General features: G+C 47.5%; 1 protein-coding gene across 9 annotated transcripts in view; it reads left to right on the plus strand.

Annotated features, from left to right (window-relative positions):
* The first annotated feature begins 11976 nt into the window (after window positions 1-11976).
* Window positions 11977-21203, plus strand: part of POU5F1 (POU class 5 homeobox 1) — a 28661-nt gene continuing 19434 nt past the window's right edge. For 8 of the 9 annotated variants that reach the window (XM_063632540.1, XM_063632541.1, XM_063632547.1 and 5 more), the window contains exon 1: window positions 11977-13209. The gene's annotated coding sequence lies outside the window, so the exon portion shown is untranslated. Of the gene's footprint in view, window positions 13210-19178; window positions 19418-21203 lie in introns of those variants that run through there. The other variant, XM_063632546.1, reaches the window with a different exon arrangement.

Consider the following 21203-nt stretch of genomic DNA (forward strand, 5'->3'; position numbering starts at 1 on the left):
GAGTTCGAGACTAGCCTGGACAACATGGCAAAACCCCGTCTCTACTAAAAATACAAAAATTAGCCGGGCATGGTGGCGGGTGCCTGTAATCGCAGCTACTTGGGAGGCTGAGGCAGGGAGAATTGCTTGAACCCGGGAGGCGGAGGTTGCAGTGAGCCCAGATGGCGCCACTGCACTCCATTCTGGGTGACAGAGCAAGACTCTCTCAAAAAAAATAAAATAAATACATAAATAAATAACAATAATAATATGTAAGGTTTGTTCCACGGCATTTTGAGGTGATGGCAGGCAGAAAAAAAGCCAGTCCCACCCTTTCTGGGCTAGGGAGAGCCGAGATGGTCTTCGGCTCCGGGTGAGTCACTCCCCAGGGTCCAGGCCTGGCTGCCCGTTCCCCTCCAAGCCTCCCAGTTCTTCTGTTCAAAGCCCTCCCCCTCCAACCCACCTACAGCCCCTTCTGCTCTGCCCCATCAACTACATTTTCTCCCTCAGCACTCGTCTTAGATTCCTGGACTCAGCACAGAGGCGACTTCCTCCTTGCAGACTTTAGGCGCCACTGCGGGGTCCGGAAAAGAAAGAGAAACGGCCCAGCGCTGTCGCTTACATAACCCAGGGCGGGGCTGCGCTCGGCGCCCGCAAGCGTTTTGAATTCTGCGCCCCAGAGTTCACTGCGAGGAGTGGGATCACCCGTCACCCCGCCCTGGTCTACGGAAAATGGCAAGTGTTTACTGATATAGAAACGGAATAACGGCGCTGTGGGCTGGGGTGGGCGGAGCTGCCTTCAGGCTTCTGGTCTCCAGCGGCGGGGAACTCACGCCTGCCGCTGTGAAAATGCAGACCCGCGGGGCAGGAATTCCGAGTCCAGCCTGGGGCGCGATCTGGAATCTGACTCGCTTGAAACAACGCGGCGGATTCGGAGACAGGTGAGTAGGGAAATGAGCCTCAGCCCCTCCCACGGGCCGCCCACGGATTCCAGGATCCGAAAACTCTTCCTGCTGCTGCGTCACCCCAGGAAGGCAGCGCCCGCCTCTGGGCTGTTCTGATGGAAACTGGCTCCGCCGCCCAGAGGAAAACTCACAACTAAGGGGCCAAGAAAAAGCCTCCATGGTCCCGCCCTTTCAGTGAGGATCCTAATTTATACCCCGAGTGTGGCCCCCATCAAAGTCTGCAGTGACAGCCGAGCGCGGTGGCTCACGCCTGTAATCCCAGCACTTTGGGAGGCCATGGTGGGCGGATCATTTGAGGTCAGGAGTTCGAGACCAGCTTGGCCAACATGGTGAAGCCCCTTCTCTACTAAAAATACAAAAAATTAGCCGGGCGTGGTGGCGGGCGCCTGTAGTACCAGCTACTCGGAGGCTGAGGCAGGAGAATGGCGTGAACCAGGGAGGCGGAGCTTGCAGTGAGCCGAGATCGCGCCACTGCACTCCAGCCTGGGCGACAGAGCGAGACTCCATCTCACAAAAAAAAAAAAAAGAAAAAAAAAATCTAGAGTGATGTTCACTGAAATGATACTAGACCAGCAGGACCCAGAGCGCTGCGGCTCACAGAATGCAGTGACAGCGCCGCCTCGCGTCCCTTCCTTCACCTGCCCCAGGCAGACGTGGTCATGTGTGTTGGCGTCGAGGCTGGAATACACTGGGGATCAAATGCAGAGAGTGGAGAAAGGAGGGAAGGATGGGAGGACGTGTTGAAGAAAGACAGGAAGAGCTGGCGCTATGGTTCATACCTGTAAAACTAGCGCTTTCGGAGGCGAGGCAGGAGGATCGTGTGAGACCAGGAGTTTGAGGTTGCAGTGAGCCATGATCGCACCACTGCACTCCAGCCTGGACGGCAGAGTGAGACCCTGCTTTTATATACTTTTCATATTTTCTGTAATTAAGCAAGTTTTACTTTACTTTAGGATAAAATATCTATTGTGAATTTTAAAAACATGTAAAATAAAATTTTAATTAAAAAGCCCAGCGGGGCGCGGTGGCTCACGCTTGTAATCTCAGCACTTTGGGAGGCCGAGGCGGGCGGATCACGAGGTCAGGAGATCGAGACCACGGTGAAACCCCGTCTCTACTAAAAAAAATACAAAAAAATTAGCCGGGCGTGGTGGCGGGCGCCTGTAGTCCCAGCTACTCGGAGAGGCTGAGGCAGAAGAATGGCGTGAACCCGGGAGGCGGAGCTTGCAGTGAGCCAAGATTGCGCCACTGCACTCCAGCCTGGGTGACAGAGTGAGACTCCGTCTCAAAAAAAAAAAAAAAAAAAAGCCCAAATGTTCTTTTGCAACTTATCCTGATGGAAATTCCTGTTGATGGTGCATTTAGAAGGAGAAAAGGAACTCATTTATCCCCTGAAGACCTGAGCCCTGCACATATCAAAACTGTACATTCCTTGTGGAGCAGTCTTCTCTTTTGAAATGTAAACACTACTTCCCTAATCTTCAAGCCAGCCATTGTCACTCCTAGTGACACTTTCATTGGATAATCTCCTTACTCTCACTGAAATTGGTCCCAGAGTTGCAGCCCAGCATTGACAGCCACGGCAGAAGTCATTGTGGGGTTTGCACCTGGCTGATGTGGAAGGTAGTCCTGAAAGGTAGTGTGTGACTAGGTGGGCTCTGGAGGGCAGGGATGTGCCTGGTGAGAGGAGAACAAGACAGATAAGAAGGTTCCAAAAGCAAACTTTCCAGGGGGCCCTGTGCCCAGCATTGGGATTTAGAAAATCTTCTCCCAGCCACTTTTGGCCTGCTTTCATTCCGCTTTCCTGTCTACCAGGCCATTGCAGGCAGTTCCTTCATTGAATAAATATTTATCAAATACCTACCACGTGCCAGGCATTGTGTTTAAGGAGCTGGGGCTGAGGTAATAGGAACCAAACCCCCCTTGCGCTCAAGGTTGTCCCAGTCTTGCTCAGGCAGAGATCAGTAAGGAAACTGTAACACTAATGGTTGGCAGGACATGTACACATGCTTTGCAAACTCACAAGCAGACCATCTTCTCTGACCTAGGAGAAGGTTCATAAAAGAGACAATGTTCAAGCTATGTTTTCAGGTATAAGTAGGAGCCCAACAGGCACCTGGGACAAGAGAGCATTGCTCAGAATCCAGAACATGAATTTCTTTCCCTGGGACAGGCCAAGAATCAGACTAAGCTGTCTGAGGAGCCAGGTACTTCCTGGCAAGAAAGGGTGTCCCACATCTGACTATTCCACAATCACAGCTACTCAATGTTGAGACTTAAGACAGAGAGACAGAAAAAGAGAAAGTCCTGATTCAAAAAGCAGAATTCTCCAGGGGTGGGGGGAGGTTAAACTGCAGTTTCTGATATAATATGTGTGGGCCAGGCCAGAGAATTGCATTTTTCTTTTTTTTTTTTTTTTTTTTTTTTTTTGAGATGAAGTCTTGCTATTGTCCCCCAGGCTGGAGTGCGATGGCGCAATCTTGGCTCACTGCAACCTCTGCCTCCTGGGTTCAAGTGATTCTCCTGCCTCAGCCTCCCAAGTAGCTGGGATTATAGACACCTGCCACCACGCCCGGCTAACTTTTTGTATTTTTAGTAGAGACAGGGTTGCACCATGTTGGCCAGGCTGGTCTCGAACTCCTGCCCTCAGGTGATCCGCCCACCTCAGCCTCCCAAAATGCTAGGATTACAGGCATGATCCACCGCACCCAGCTGAGAATTGCATTTCTAACAAGTTTCCAGGTGACAACAGCCAATGCTGTTTGTCCCAGGACTACACTTTGAGAACCACTGCCCTAAAGCAACCTGGTTTGATCACTAATAACAGAAGAGGACTGGGAGAGCACTATGAGGCAGAGGTGTAGGATAAACAAGACCATACTCTGCCCATCCTGGAGAACTCGCAAGCCCAAGGCTGCAGCATTTGAATTCCTTGGGAGTCCCGGGAATTGCAGACACCCAGGAAGAAACTGAATGTGGGTCTGAGGGTGATGCATCCCCTCTGCTTCACACAGCACCTGGGGTTCCTGCCACTACACAGTCTGGCCCCCACACCCTCAGTCCTTCCCACCCCTCCTGGAAGCATTGACCTTCAGGCCTTACTCTACTGCCCTCAGCTGTTTGGGCCTGGGATATGACCCTAGGCGTTCCTAGTGTACCTTCTGATCCAAATACAGGGTGACCTAGTATGACAACTATTAGCAGACTCATAGGGATAACAGAATGGGCTAAGAATGAGAATCTTTGGTTGCGCACGCCTGTAATCCCAGCCACTTGGGAGGCTGAGGTGGGAGGATCGCTTGAGCCCGGGAGGTGGAGGTTACAGTGAGCAGAGATCAGGCCACCAACATTCCAGCCTGGGCAAAAGAGTGAGACTCTGTTTCAAATAAAATAAAATAAAATAAAAAGGCCGGGCATGGTGGCTCACACCTGTAATCCCAGCACTTTGGGAGACCAAGGCCGATGGATCACTTGAGGCCAGGAGTTCCAGACCACCTTGGCCAACAAGGTGAAATCCCGTCTCTACAAAAAATACAAAAATTAGCTGGGCGGCCGGGCGCGGTGGCTCACGCTTGTAATCCCAGCACTTTGGGAGGCCAAGGTGGGCAGATCACGAGGTCAGGAGATCGAGACCACGGTGAAACCCCGTCTCTACTAAAAATACAAAAAATTAGCCAGGCGTGGTGGCAGGCGCCTGTAGTCCCAGCTACTCGGAGAGGCTGAGGCAGGAGAATGGCGTGAACCCGGGAGGCAGAGCTTGCAGTGAGCCGAGATTGCGCCACTGCACTCCAGCCAGGGCGACAGAGCGAGACTCCGTCTCAAAAAAAAAAAAAAAAAAAAAAAAAAATTAGCTGGGCATGGTGGCATGTACCTGTAGTCCCAGCTTCTCCAGAGGCTGAGGCAGAGAATCGCTTGAACCAGGGAGGCGGAGGTTGCAGTGAACCAAGATCGCGCCACTACACTCCAGATGGGGCAACAGAGTGAGACTCTGTCTCCAAAAAAATAATAATGAGAATCTTGAAAAGTTGGCAAATGGCTTCAATAACATGTCCCCCAGAATTACAAGTGTTTTTTCTAAATATTACATCCTTGAGCCCACATGGACACCAGAGGGCACCCTGAGCTCACTGAAGCCACAGTTGTTGCATTAGACCATTAGAATCCCTTGTAAAGGCCAGGCATGGTGGCTCACACCTGTAATCACAGCACTTTGGGAGGCCGAGGAGGGCAAATCATCTGAGGTCAGGAGTTCGAGAACAGCCTGGCCAACATAGTGAAACCCCATCTCTACTAAAAATTAGCTGGGCGTGGTAGCATGCGCCAGTAATCTCAGCTACTGGGGAGGCTGAGGCAGGAGAATTGCTTGAACCTGGGAGGCAGAGGTTGCAGTGAGCTGAGATTGTGTCCTTGCACTCCATCCTGGGCAACAAGAGCAAAACTCCAACTGAAAAAAAAAAAAAAAGAAACCCTTGTAAAGATTGGGGTTTGGCTGGGAGCAGTGGCTCATGCCTGTAATGTTAGAAATTTGAAAGGCCGAGGGTGGGCCACGGTGGATCGCTTGAGGTCAGGAGTTCAAGACCAACCTGGTCAACATGGTGCAACCCCATCTCTACTAGAAATACAAAAATTAGCCGGGCATGGTGGCACACAACTGTAGTCCCTGCTACTCAGGAGGCTGAGGCAGGAGAATTGCTTGACCTCTTAAGGCAGAGGTTGCAGTGAGCTGAGATTGCGTCACTGCACTCCAGCCTGGCCAATACAGCAAGACTCCATCTCAGAAAAAAAAAAAAAAAGGAGTGATATAATTTTTAGACAATTTTTGTTTTCTTTTTTTTTTTTTTCGAGACGGAGTCTCGCTCTGTCATCCAGGCTGGAGTGCAGTGGCGCGATGGGATCACTGCAAGCTCCGCCTCCCAGGTTCACGCCATTCTCCTGCCTCAGCCTCCGAGTAGCTGGGACTACAAGCATCCACCACCACGCCTGGCTAATGTTTTGTATTTTTTAATTTTTATTTTTATTTTTTATTTTTTTTTTTTTTGAGACGGAGTCTCGCTCTGTCGCCCAGGCTGGAGTGCAGTGGCGCAATCTTGGCTCACTGCAAGCTCTGCCTCCCGGGTTCGCGCCATTCTCCTGCCTCAGCCTCTCTGAGTAGCTGGGACTACAGGCGCCCGCCACCACACCCGGCTAATTTTTTTTTTTTGTATTTTTAGTAGAGACAGGGTTTCACCGTGGTCTCGATCTCCTGACCTCGTGATCCACCCACCTCGGCCTCCCAAAGTGATTTTTTGTATTTTTAGTAGAGACGGGGTTTCACCTTGTTAGCCAGGATGGTCTTGATCTCCTGACCTTGTGATCCGCCTGCCTCGGCCTCCCAAAGTGCTGGGATTACAGGCGTGAGCCACCGTGCCCGGCTACAATTTTTGTTTTCTCTTAATGAAGGTAAGATAATTCTATCAGGGTGAGTTTTTTTTTCCTTAAGTTTTCACTATGAGTTTTTTGGTTTGTTTTTTTCTCATTGGAATTATCTTTTATGTTTTCACTTGGTTCAAAATTCAAAAGGTAAAAAGTCTTTGTCTTGGCTGGGTGCAGTGGCTCACGCCTGTAATCCCAGCACTTTGGGAGGCCGAAGCAGGTGGATTACAAGGTCAGGAATTCGAGACCAGCCTGGCCAACATGATGAAACCCTGTCTGTACTAAAAATACAAAAATTAGCCGGGTGTGGTGGCAGGCATCTGTAATCCCAGCTACTTGGGAGGCTGAGGCAGGAGAATCACTTGAACCCAGTAGGCAGAGGTTGCAGTGAGCCGAGATCTTGCCATTACACTCCAGCCTGGGCGACAAGAGCAAGACTCTGTCTTGAAAAATAAATAAAATAAATAAATAAATAAAACAAACTTAGACATTTGGTCGGGCTTGGTGGCTCACGCCTGTAATTCCAGCACTTTGGGAGGCCGACGCAGGCGGATCACCTGAGGTAAGGAGTTTGAGACTAGCCTGGACAACATGGCAAAACCCTCTCTCTACTAAAAATACAAAACATTAGCTGGCATGGTGGCAGGAGGCTGTAATCCAGCTACTCGGGAGGCTGAGGCAGGAGAATCACTTGAACCCAGGAAGTGGAGGTTGCAGTGAGCTGAGATCACACCATTGCACTCCAGCCTGGGTGACAGAGTGACACTCTGTCCCCCCCCCAAAAAAACAAAAAAAAAATTTCGATGTTTTATGCATATGCAAGCAAATATAAGTGTGTGTGTGTATACATATAATTTCCCTCTTTTCACATAAATTTTAGCAAACTACATATGCTTTCCTTCATCTTGCTTTCTTTTTTCTTTTTGAGACAAGGTTTCACTCTGTCGCCCAGGCTGGTGTACACTAGTATGACCACCACTTACTGCAGGCTTGAACTCTTGGGCTCCCCACTAGCTGGGACCACAAGTGTGAGCCACAACACCTGGCTTTTTTTTTTTTTTTTAAGACAGAGTTTCACTCTTGCCACCCGGGCTAGAGTGCAATGGTGTGATCTCGGCTTACTGCAACTTCTGCCTTCTGGGTTCAAGTGATTCTCCTGCCTCAGCCTCTGGAGTAGCTGGGAAATCCCATCTCTACTAAAAATACAAAAATTGGTCAGGCGTGGTGGTGCACACACCTGTAGTCCCAGCTACTTCTGCTGAGGCAGAAGAAATGCTTGTACCTGGGAGGTGGAGGTTGCAGTGACCTGAGACCTCACCACTGCACTCCAGCCTAAGGCAGTGAGACTCTGTCTCAAAATTTAAAAAAATGTAAAAAATAAAGAATGAACTACTGATAGGTGCAACAACATGAATGGATTACATAGATATTATGCCAAATACAAAAAGCCAGACACAAAAGAGGCCATATCCTATGCATGCATTGATAGGAAGTTTTAAAACAGGCAGTCCAGCGCAGTGGCTCACACTTGTGATCCCAGCACTTTGGGAGGCCAAGGCAGGTGGATCACCTGAGGTCAGGAGTTTGAGACCAGCCTGGCGAACACAGCGAAACCCCATCTCTACTGAAAATACAAAATTAGCCGGTCGTGGTGGCCCACACCTGTACTCCCAGCTACTCAGGAGGCTGAGGCAGGAGAATCTCTTGAACCCGGGAGGCAGAGGTTGCAGAGAGCTGAGATCACGCCATTGCACTCCAGCCTGGGTGGCAGAGTGAGACTCCATCTCGAAAAAAAAAAAAAAGGAAAAACTGCTCTACAGTGATAGTCATCAGATCCATGGCTATTCAGCCATAGGGCAGAATCAAAGAGGGCAAAGAGAACTTTTTGTATCTTGACAGGGGTGTGGGTGACATGGCTGTATTCGTCAAAATTCATTGATGGATTTGCTAAACATCTGATCATTTCACTTTTTGTAAATGGTGAAATTCTAAAATAAAATTTTAATAAATTTAATATATTTAAAAATATATATATATTTTTGCTGGGCACGGTGTCTCACGCCTGTAATCCCAGCACTTTGGGAGGCCAAAGTGGGTGGATCACTTGAGGTCAGGAATTTGAGACCAGCCTGGTGAAACCCTGTCTCTAGAAACAAATACAAAAAACAGCCAGGTGTGGTGGTGTGCACCTGTAGTCCCAGCTACGCGGGAGGCTGAAAGAGGAAAATTGCTTGACCCCAGGAGGTGGAAGTTGCAGTGAGCTGAGATGGCACCACTGCACTCCAGCCTGGGCAATAGAGGGAGATTCTGTCTCAAAAAAATAAAATAGGGTGGGGGACAAAGGGAAGGAGAGCATTAGGACAAATACCTAATGCATGCGGGGCTTAAAACCTAGATGACAGGTTGATAGGTGCAGCAAATCACCATGGCACATGTATACCTATGTATCAAACCTGCACATTCTGCACATGTATTCTGGAACTTAAAGTAAAAAAAGTAATAATAATAATTAAGAAAATAAATTAATTAAATAAAAATATTTTAATGTTAATAATAAAAAGCCAGGCGCGGTGGCTCACGCCTGTAATCCCAGCACTTTGGAAGGTCGAGGCGGGCAGATTGCCTGAGGTCAGGAGTTTGACACCAGCCTGGCCCACATGGAGAAACCCCATGTCTAATAAAAATACAAAATTAGCCGAGGGTGGTGGCGGGGGCTTGTAATCCCAGCTACTCAGGAGGCTGAGGCAGAAGAATCACTTGAACTCGGGAGGTGGAGGTTGCGGTGAGCCGAGATTGCGCCATTGCACTCCAGCCTGGGCAACAAGATCAAAATTCCGTCTCAATAATAATAATAATAATAATAATAAGATAATTGGGCCAGGTGTGGTGGCTCACACCTGTAATCTCAGCACTTTAGGAGGCCGAGGTGGGAGGATCACCTGAGGTCAGGAGTTCAAGACCAGCCTGGCCAACAAGGTGCAACCTCTTCTCTACTAAAAATAGAAAATATTGGCTGGGCGTGATGACTCACGCTTGTAATCCCGGTACTTTGGGAGGCTGAGGCAGGCGGACCAGTGGACCACGAGGTCAGCAGATCGAGACTATCCTGGCTAACACGGTAAAACCCCATCTCTACTAAAAATATAAGAAATTAGCCGGGCGTAGTGGCACGTGCCTGTGGTCCCAGCTACTCGGGAGGCTGAGGCAGGAGAATCACTTGAATCCGAGAGGTAGAGATTGCAGTGAGCCGAAATTGCACCATTGCACTCCAGTCTGGGCAACAGAGCGAGACTCCGTCTCAAAAAAAACAAAAAACAAAAAACAAAAAATTAGCAGGGCGTGCCAGGCTCGGTGGCTCACGCCTGTAATCCCAGCACTTTGGGAGGCCGAGGTGGGCGGATCACGAGGTCAGGAGATTGAGACCATCCTGGCTAACATGGTGAAACTCCGTCTCTACTAAAAATACAAAAAAATTAGCCAGGCATGGTGGCAGGCGCCTGTAATCCCAGCTACTCGGGAGGCTGAGGCAGGAGAATGGTGTGAACCCGGGAGGTGGAGCTTGCAGTGAGCCGAGATCTCGTCACTGCATTCCAGCCTGGGCAACAGAGCAAGAATCCATCTCAAAAAAAAAAAAAAATTAGCAGGGCGTGATGGCGCACCCCTGTAATCCCAGCTACACAGGAAGCTGAGGCAGGAGAGTCACTTGAACTCAGGAGGTGGAGGGTGCAGTGAGCCGAGTCAAGCCTGGGCGACAGAGTGAGATTCTGTCTCAGGAAAAAAAAAAAGAGAGATAATTAGGGGCAAGATCATGTGTGAAGACATCTGTCACAACATTGTAAAGGCAAAAATGAAACAAGCAAAAATTAAAATTCATTAACAAAGGGCCGGTTAAGTAAATTAGAATACAATGGATTTCTCAATTTATGTATCTTCTTTACTTTTTTTTTTTTTTTTTTAATAGACACAGGGCCTTGCTCTCTTGTCCAGACTGGAGTGCAGTGGCATGGTCATAGCTCACTGCTCAAGCAATTCTCCTGTCTCAGCCGCCCCAGTAGCTGGGACTACAGGCACGCACCACCATGCCTAGTGCCTGCCACCACACCCAGCCGAATCATTTTTCTTTTAAGCTTCCAGACACTCTCTGGACCCCTAATCTACTCCCTTTCAATCTATCAAATACCATCTATAGAATACTGAAGTTCATGGCCAGGCACGGTGGTTCACACCTGTAATCCCAAAACTTTGGGAGGCCAAAGCGGGTGGATCATGAGGTCAGGAGTTCGAGACCAGCCTGGCCAAGACGGTGAAACCCCGTCTCTAGTAAAAATACAAGAATTAGCTGGGCACAGTGGCAGGCGCCTGTAATCCCAGCTGCTTGGGAGGCTGAGGCAGGAGAATCGTGTGAGCCGAGATCACACCACTGAACTCTAGCCTGGGCAACAGAGCAAGACTCCATCTCAAAAAAAAAAAAAAAAAAAAAAAAAGAGTACTGAAGTTCCAAACGAGAGGATAAGCAGGCTGTACAAACAACTTTCGCAGACTGGATACATAATCAGTGACTTGAAACACCTGCTGGACACTCAAACTAGGCCAAAGGAAAGAGAAACAGAATGAGTATATGCTACAAGAACTGGAGATAAGTAAGATTCCTTACTCATATCCTTATCTCCATTTCTTGGCACATAATGGGCACTCAGTTTATTGTTAGGTGAATAGGCTGCTGTAGAGAAAGGTAAATAAATGATGAAAAGAATTACAAGGGGGATTAACTAATCTGTACACTAAAGCCCAGTGACTGGCAATTTACCTCTATAACAAACCTGCTCATATACCCCTGAACTTAATATAAAAGTTTTTAGGCCAGGCGCAGGGTTCACGCCTATAATCCCAGCACTCTGGGAGGCCGAGGTGGGCGGATCACCTGAGGTCAGAAGTTTGAGACCAACATGGCCAACATGGTGAAATCTCCATCTCTACTAAAAATACAAAAAATTAGCCAGGCATGATGGTGCATGCCTGTAGTCCCAGCTACTCGTGAGGCTGAGGCAGGAGAATCACTTGAACCCGGGAGGCGGAGGTTGCAGTGAGCCGAGATCACACTCCAGCCTGGGTGAGAGAGTGAGACTCCGTCACAAAATAAATAAATAAAATCGGTGAGAAGCTCACTTCTAACCCACAAACCCTCCTCAAATAATCAGAATTGTCTACTCTTGTCTACCCTGCACCCCGTACTCTCCCTCTCTCCACAGTGGCTGAAAGAATGGTGGGGAAGAGAGGAAGAAGAAATTGCCTTAGGCCTTCTCCCTCTTCTAGGGTCTCTGTCTTTCCACTATTTTCTTTTAAAAACTTTTTGCTTTTTTTTTATTTTTTTTTTGAGACAGAGTCTCACTCTGTCACCCAGCCGGGAGTGCAGTGGCATGATCTCGACTCACTGCAACCTCCCCTTCCCAGGTTCAAGCCATTCCCTTGCCTCAGCCTCCCGAGTAGCTGGGACTATAGGTGCGTGCCACCATGCCCGGCTACTTTTCATATTTTTGGTAGAGATGGAGTTTCACCATGTTGGCCAGGCTTGTCTCAAACTACTGACCTCAAGTGATCCGCCCACCTCAGCCTCCCAAAGTGCTGGGATTACAGGCGTGAGCCACCATGCCTGGCCAACAAACTTTTACATGAGCAGGTTCGTTATAGAAGTAAATTGCCTGTCATGGGGATTTGGTGTACAGATTAGTTAATCCCCCGTGTAATTCCTTCCACCATTTATTTACCTTTCTCCACAGCAGCCTATTCCCTTTGAGGGAAGAGACAGACCCTTTCATATTGTTTTATATTGTTTTATACTCAGTACCTGTTTTAAGAAAAAACAACAAGGAAGCCGGGCGCGGTGGCTCACGCCTGTAATCCCAGCACTTTGGGAGGCTGAGGCGGGTGGATCACGAGGTCAGGAGATCGAGACCACAGTGAAACCCCGTCTCTACTAAAAATACAAAAAAATTAGCCGGGCGTGGTGGCGGGCGCCTGTAGTCCCAGCTACTCGGAGAGGCTGAGGCAGGAGAATGGCGTGAACCCGGGAGGCGGAGCTTGCAGTGAGCCGAGGTTGCGCCACTGCACTCCAGCCTGGGTGACAGAGCAAGACTCCGTCTCAAAAAAAAAAAAAAAAAAAAAAAAAAGAAAAAACAACAAGGAAGTAAAACCAAAGACAGGCAGCCTGGCGCCAGGCCCGAAACCAGGCCTGGGCCTGCCTGGCCTAAACCCAGTAGTTAAAAATCAACTCATGACTTAGAACCCAATGTTATTCATAGATTCCAGACATTGTATAGAAGAACATTGTGAAACTCCCTGCCCTGTTCTGTTTCTCTCTGACCACTGCTGCATGCAGCCCCTGTCACGTACCGCCTGCTTACTCAAATCAATCACGACACTTTCATGTGAAATCTTTAGTGTTGTGAGCCCTTAAAAGGGACATAAATTGTGCACTCAGGGAGCTCAGATTTTAAGGCAGTAGCTTGCCGATGCACCCAGCTGAATAAAGCCCTTCCTTCTACAACTCGATGTCTGAAAGGTTTTGTCTGTGGCTCGTCCTGCTGCATTTCTTGGTTCCCTGACTGAGAAGCGAGGTAACTGTTATGGACTGCCAATGCAGCCCCTTAGGCGGCTTAGGCCTGCCCTGTGGAGCATCCCTGCGGTGGACTCCGGCCAGCCTGAGTGACGCGATCCAAAGAGCGATCCCGGGTAGGAAATTGCCCGGGTGGAATGCCTCACCAAAGCAGCGCGTAGCAGGCCCCCGTGGAGGATTAACACAGTGGCTGAACACTGGGAAGGAACTGGCACTTGGAGTCCAGACATCTGAAACTTGGTAAGACTAGTCTTTGGAACTTGCCCCACTCCATCTGAGTGGAAGTGTGGCCTGATCACCCATGGTGTGCCTGCACTGGCACTTTTGTTCTGGTTTTGACTTGACTTAGATCGTGTGATACTTTGGTTTTGGTCTTGACCTGGCTTGGATTTCTGGATACTCTGATTTTGGTTTTGATTTTGGTTTGGTGTAAACTGCAAAAGTGTGTGTGCCCTTTTTACCTGTTTTTTTGTTTTGTAGTGTGCGTGTGGTGTGAGCGTGGTGTTTTGTCTCGAAGAAGCATGGGTCAGGCACGAGTAAGCCCACCCCACTAGGAACTATGTTAAAAAAATTTTTTTTTCAAGATAGAATTTAAGGGAGATTACGGTGTTACTGTGACACCAAGAAAACTTAGAACTTGTGAAATAGACTGGCCAGCATTAGAGGTGGGTTGGCCATCAGAAGGAAGCCTGGACAGGTCCCTTGTTTCAAAGGTATGACACAAAGTAACCTGTAGGCCAAGGCATCCAGACCAGTTTCTGTACATAGACAGTTACAGCTGGTTTTAGACCCCCTTCCCCCCGACAGTAGTTAAGAGAACAGTAGCATAAGCGTCTTGCAGAGGCAAGGAAAGACCAGCAGAGAGAAAAAAAGGCCATCTATACCAATTCTAAGTTAATTTAGACTAAACAAGGTCTTATTAATAGCAAAGGATAATTGAAATCCCAAACTTACAAGGTTTTCAACAAAAGTGAAGTTTGCTAAAAATTAACAGTATAACATGTATTATGGTAACTTCTAATCTTGTTGCCTTAGACAGTCTAGTCCAAAGACAAAAAAAAAGTTCACTTTAAAAAAAAAAGAGGGGGAGGCAGAATTTATGTAAAAAGAGTGTTATATGGTAAATTCTTGTCCTGAAATAAATTAACTGGTTGTTTAAAGAAAAAAAACGTTTGTAATAAGTCAGAAAGTTGAGACATGTTGAAGAATTGTCGGCGAAAGTCGTGAAAGAAAAAATGTTATAAAAAATTTATGCAAAAAATATTGTATAATTTAAAAGTAATAAGGCCTCCTGAGTACTATTTAAAAAAAAAAAACAGTTTATGTGCAAGGTGTATAAGAAAAGTAAAATGTACCTTTGGTAAAAAGATTATAAAGAGGCATAAGAATGTGGATTTTTACCTACATTAAAAGGTTAAAAAAAATATTATTTTGAAAGTGTAAGCAAGTTTTAAAATGTTAATTGTAAAGAAAATTCTGTGTGTAAACGTATTAGCTAAAGTTAAAAAGGTATCATCCAGTTTTTCTGTGAACTGGACATTAAAGTAAAAATGCAACAGGTTTTTCTTAAAGCATCAACCTGCTCTTTAACAAAAATTAGAAAAGGTTAAAAAGAGTCTATAAAATCTTACCTTATGGTCAAACATGAAAAATTGGATAAATATGTCTACAAGGTTTTATTAAAATTAAGTTTAACATTAATAACACACTAATATAAAGGTAAAATTTAGCTTATCTGGTATAAAAATCATACAAGAAGCATTATTAAATATAAAATGTTGTTTAGCTTTCTTTGGTCTAAAAACTAATAAAAATAGGTGCTAAAGGAAACATTCATTTTATTAGAGGATCATAGAAGTTAAAGACTTAAAACAAACTTTGGCAATTAAGACAGCATACCAAGATGCAAATGCCTGGTTGAAATGGATGAAATATTCCATCTGCACATTAAACAAAAGCAGTTATTATGCTTGTGCACATGGCAGGCCAGAGGCCCTGATTGTCCCTCTTCCACTAAGGTGGTCCTCCAGTCGACCAGGTGTGGGCTCCATGGTAGCTCTTTTCCAGGATTCTACGGCCTGGAGTAACAAGTCATGCCAAGCTCTCTCTGCTATATCCCGAAGTCCCTGCGGGTCAGCCCCCGAGGGCCATCCAGCTTCCGTCTCCCAACACTAAGTTCACTTCTTGTCTCTCATGGCAGGGAGGAGACAGCATTCCTTGGAGACCTGAAGGGATGCAGTGAGCTTAAGAATTTTCAAGAGCTTAGGCCGGGCGCGGTGGCTCACGCTTGTAATCCCAGCACTTCGGGAGGCCGAGGCGGGCGGATCACAAGGTCAGGAGATCGAGACCACGGTGAAACCCCGTCTCTACTAAAAAAATACAAAAAATTAGCCGGGCGTGGTGGCGGGCGCCTGTAGTCCCAGCTACTCGGAGAGGCTGAGGCAGGAGAATGGCGTGAACCCGGGACGCGGAGCTTGCAGTGAGCCGAGATTGTGCCACTGCACTCCAGCCTGGGAGAAAGAGCAAGACTCCGTCTCAAAAAAAAAAAAAAAAAAAAAAAAAAAGAGCTTATCAATCAGTCAGCGCTTGTTCATCCCCGAGCGGATGTGTGGTGGTATTGCGGTGGACCTTTACTGGGCACTCTGCCGAATAACTAGAGTGGCACTTGTGCTTTAGTCCATTTGGCTATCCCTTTCACCCTGGCATTTCATCAACTAGAGGAAAAAAAATAATAAGACATCATAAAGCAAGAGAAGCCCCTTATAGGTCTTTCAACTCTCATATCTATTTAGATGCAATTGGAGCCCCGCAAAGAATACCAGATCAATTTAAAGCTTGAAATCAAATAGTTACAAGATTTAAGTCAATATTTTGGTAGACGACAGTCAATAAAAATTTAGATTAGATAAACTACATCTATTACAACCAACAGCAAAGAGCTTTTCATGAGTTAAAAAGAAAAACTCATGTTGGCCTCAGCCCTGAGGCTACTTGACCTGACAAAACTCTTTACACTCTATGTGTCAGAAAGAGAAAAAATGGCAGTTGGAGTTTTAACCGAGACTGTAGGGCCCTGGCCAAGGCCAGTGGCCTGTCCCTCAAAACAACTAGACGGGGTTTCCCAAGGCTGGCCCCCATGTCCAAGGGCCCTGGCAGCAACTGCCCTGTTAGCACAATAAGCAGATAAGCTAACAGGCAAAACCTAAACATAAAGTCCCCCCATGCTGTGGTGACTTTAATAAATACCAAAGGACATCATTAGCTAATAAATGCTAGACTAACTAGATACCAAAGCTTGCTCTGTGAAATTCCCCACATAACCATTGAAGTTTGCAACACCCTAACCCCGCCACCATACTCCTGGTATCAGAGAGCCCAGTTAAACATAATAGTTCAGAGGTGCTGGACTCAGTTTATTCTAGTAGGCCCAACCTCCGAGACCACCCTAAAACATCAGTAGACTGGGAGCTGCACGTGGATGGGAGCAGCTTTGCCAACCCCTGCAAAGTGACTCTGAAGAAGACAAGCCCTGCTCCAGTCACACCCAGAAGCTGACTGGTCCACACACGGCCGAAGCATGAGGAAACTCATCGTGGGACTCATTTTCCTTAAAATTTGGACGTGTACAGTAAGGACTTCAACTGACCTTCCTCAGACTGAGAACTATTTCCAGTATATACATCAAGTCACTGAGGTAGCACAAAAGATTGCTACAGTTCTATTATTTTATGGTTATTATAAGTGTACCAGGACTCTAAAAGAAACTTGTTTGTATAATACTATCCAAGGTATGTAGCCCAGGGAATAACCAACCTGATGCGTGTTATGACCCATTTTAAGCCTCCCATGATCACAGTTTTTAAAATAAAATTAAGGACTGGTCCTTTTCTAGGTGACACGAGTAAGGTAATAGCTAGAAAAGAAAAAAGAGGAGTCCCCAAAAATGTAACGTTAAAATTTGACGCTTGTGCCGCTATTGATAGTAAGCAGCATGGAATAGGATGTGGTTCTCTAAATTGGAAAAAAAGTTACACAGTAAAAAAAAATAAGTATATCTGTCAAGAATCATATTTATGTGAGATGTATCAATACTGGTCTTGTGTCATTTGGGCTACTTAAAAAGAAGATAAAAAAGATCCTGTTTGGCGGCTTAGTTGTCTTAGGCAAAAGCTGTATAATGGTACCACAAAAACAGTTACATGGTGGAGTTCCGATTACACAGAAAGAAATCCATTCAGTAAATTTCCAAAGTTGCAGACTGTTTGGGCCCACCCAGAATTCCACCAGGACTGGACGGCCCCCACCGGGTTATACACAGAGCTTATGCTAAGCTACCTGATTAGTGGACAGGTAGCTGTGTAATTGGCACCATTAAGCCATCTTTCTTCTTACTGCCCATAAAAACAGGTAAACTTCTGGGCTTCCCAGTCTATGCTTCCTGCGGAAAACGAAGCATAGCCATAGTTAATTGGAAAGATGATAAATGACCTCCTAAAAAAAATTATATAATACTATAGGCCTGCCACTTAGACACAAGATGGCTCATGAGGATATCAAACCCCCATCTACATGTTCAACCGAATCATACGGTTGCAAGCTGTTTAGAAAGTATTACTAAGGCCGGGCGCGGTGGCTCACGCTTGTAATCCCAGCACTTCGGGAGGCCGAGGCGGGTGGATCACGAGGTCAGGAGATCGAGACCACGGTGAAACCCCGTCTCTACTAAAAATACAAAAAAAATTAGCCGGGCGTGGTGGGGGTCGCCTGTAGTCCCAGCTACTCGGAGAGGCTGAGGCAGGAGAATGGCATGAACCCGGGAGGCGGAGCTTGCAGTGAGCCGAGATCGCGCCACTGCACTCCAGCCTGGGCAACAGAGCGAGACTCCGTCTCAAAAAAAAAAAAAAAAAAAAAAAAAAAGAAAGTATTACTAATAAAACCAGTCAAACCTTGACTGCTCTTGCCCAGCAAGAGACTCTGATGAGAAATGCTATCTAGCTATCTATCAAAATAGACTAGCTCTTGACTACTTGCTAAATATATATATATATATATATATATATATATATATATATATATCCAAGACAAGAGTCTCTCCTCAGCAGTGGGAGGGGTGATTTGGCTCATCCATACTTAAGAATTTGGGGTTTGAGGCCCGGTGCGGTGGCTCACGCCTGTAATCCCAGCACTTTGAGAGGCTGAGGCGGGCGGATCATGAGGTCAGGAGATCAAGACCACCCTGGCTAACACGGTGAAACCCGTCTCTACTAAAAACATACAAAAAAATTAGCCGGGCGTGGTGGCAGGCACCTGTAATCCCAGCTACTAAGGAGGCTGAGTCAGGAGAATCGCTTGAACCTGCGAGGCGGAGGTTGCAGTGAGCCAAGATCGCGCCATTGCACTCCAGCCTGTGCAACAAGAGTGAAACTCCGTATCAAAAAATATAAATAAATAAATAAATAATAAATTAAATAACTAAAATGGGCAGGAAGAGGTCTGAACATAAAAACACTCGACTCCACAGCGACCAAGGAGAGACAACTTAAACCTCAAATTCTCTCTCTTTTTTTTTTTTTGAGATGGAGTCTCACTCTGTCGCCCAGGCTGGAGTGCAGTGGCGCTAGCTATATCGGCTCATTGCAACCTCCGCCTCCCGGATTCAAGCGATTCTCCTGCCTCAGTCTCCCGAGTAGCTGGGTTTACAAGTGCGCACCAGGGTTTCGCTATGTTGGCCAGGCTGGTCTCCAACTCCTGACCTCAGTTGATCCGCCTGCTTCAGCCCCCCACAAAGTGCTGGGATTACAGGTGTGAGCCACCACGCCGGGTCTCAAACACCAAATTATTTTTTTGGGGGGATGGAGTCTTGCTCTGTCGCCCAGGCTGGAGTGCAGTGGCGCAATCTCGGCTCACTGCAAGCTCTGCCTCCCGGATTCACGCCATTCTCCTGCCTCAGCCTCCCGAGTAGCTGGGACTACAGGTGCCCACCACCACGCCCGGCTAATTTTTTTGTATGTTTTTAGTAGAGACGGGTTTCACCGTGTTAACCAGGATGGTCTTGATCTCCTGACCTCGTGATCCGCCCGCCTCGGCCTCTCAAAGTGCTGGGATTACAGGCGTGAGCCATCGCACCCGGCCTCAAACCCCAAATTCTTAAGTATGGATGAGCCAAATCACCCCTCCCACTGCTGAGGAGAGACTCTTGTCTTGGACAGGACTTAACCCAATGGGGTTCAAGAAAAAGGGAAAGTCCCGCCTCCATAGCAGCTCCGGTCCAATGGGAGCCTCCCGGTACGCTCAGCTGGAAGCTGGGCGGGACTACGCTGGCTGGGAGCACTGCATGTGATGTTCGCCGGCCTGGTGACCGGGGACCTGGACCTGAGCGAGAAGCACGATCCCCATCTGTCCCCGCTCTTGCATCCCCCTCATCCTACTGCTGTGCTTGCTGGCGACGGTTCGTTCTGGAAGTCAGGCCAGTGACTGCGGGGCTCTGCTCCGCCCTCTATACCTGCTAAGTGTCCCCCTCCCCCACAACGCCTGATCCCCACAGCCTAGCAGCGAGAGTCCAGCCCTCCGGGGAGACTGAGGCCCGGTGCCACCACCACCACTGGAGGCCTGACGACGCCTCACGCGGGTGCTGAGTAGTGGGGGGCTTAATTATTTAGCACCTCTCCCCTTCCCCTGAGCCATAACTTTACTCAAACTGTGGCCTTTAGGAGGCCTCTTGGGAGCGCTTTTTGGAGCCGGGGGAGGTCTGGGGCGATGGAGGTTGCAAGATAAGGTCAGGCTTAGGGGGTAGGTAGGCTTCCTCTGAAACTGGTTGTATCTGCTAAATAATTGTCCCATGTCTCCCACTGGAAGCTTAAACTTGGCCATAGAAGGTCCTTACGCCTGTAATCCCAGGACTTTGGGAGGCCGAGCTGGGCAGAGGATTGCTTGAACACAGGAGTTTGAGACCAGCCTGGGGAACATGAGGAAAACCTGTCAATACAGAAAATACAAAAACATTAGCCAGGCGTGGTGGTGCACGCCTGTAGTCCTAGTTACTCTGGAGGCTGAGGTGGGAGGATCGCTTGAGCCTGGGAGGCAGAGGTTAGAGTGGGCCTCATGATTGTGCCACTGCACTTCAACGTGGTGACAGAGTGAGACCCTGTCGCAAAAAAAAAAAAAAAAGGAGAAAATGAGCCAACGATAGCAGCTATGTTTGTTAAAAAAAAATATATATATATATACATATATACACATATATAGGTATATGTGTGTGTGTATATATATATATTTGGAGATGGAGAATCACTCAGTCGCCCAGGCTGGAGTGCAGTGGTGCAATCTCGGCTCACTACAACCTCCGCCTCCCGGGTTCTAGGGATTCTCCTGTCTCAGCCTCCCGAGTAGCTGGGATTACAGGTGTGCACCACCACCCCCAGCTAATTTTTGTATTTTTTTTAGTAGAGATGGGGTTTCGCCTCATCGTGGTTTTTAACCTGGCCTTAAAAATATATTTTAACGTAACTACCAGGTGTGTTTTTTGGTATGACCTCTAATCCTCTGAGATTGGTGTAATTATCTCATATATGAAGAATGTGGCTCAAAGAGTGAAAACCTTGTCCACAGTAGTATGTCTCAAAAGAATCATCTGAGGTGCTTGTTAAAAGTAGATTCTTGGCAGGGCGCGGTCACTCACGCCTGTAATCCCAACACTTTAGGAGGCCGAGGAGGGTGGATCACCTGAGGTCGGGAATTCGAGACCAACCTGACCAACATGGAGAAACCCCGTCTCTACTAAAAATACAAAAAAAAAAAAAAAAAAAATTAGCTAGGCGTAGTGGTGCATGCCTGTAATACCAGCTATTCGGGAGGCTGAGGCAGGAGAATCGCTTGAACCCGGGAGGCAGAGGTTGCGGTGAGCCGAGATCGCTCCATTGCACTCCAGCCTGGGCGACAAGAGCGAAACTCCCTCTCAAGAAAAAAAAAAAAAAAAAAAAAAACAGAATCGTGGCCGGGCGTGGTCGCTCACACCTGTAATCCCACTTTGGGAGGCCGAGGCAGGCGGATCACCTGAGGTCGGGAATTCAAGACCAGTCTGGCCAACATGGTGAAACCCTGACCCTACTAAAAATACAAAAATTAGGCCAGGAACGGTGGCTCATGCCTATAATTCTAGCACTTTGGGAGGCCGAGGTGGGCGGATCACGAGGTCAGGAGATAGAGGCCATCCTGGCTAACACGGTGAAACCCCG

This window comes from Symphalangus syndactylus, chromosome 23, assembly GCF_028878055.3.
Source record: "Symphalangus syndactylus isolate Jambi chromosome 23, NHGRI_mSymSyn1-v2.1_pri, whole genome shotgun sequence".
Lineage (NCBI taxonomy): Eukaryota > Metazoa > Chordata > Mammalia > Primates > Hylobatidae > Symphalangus > Symphalangus syndactylus.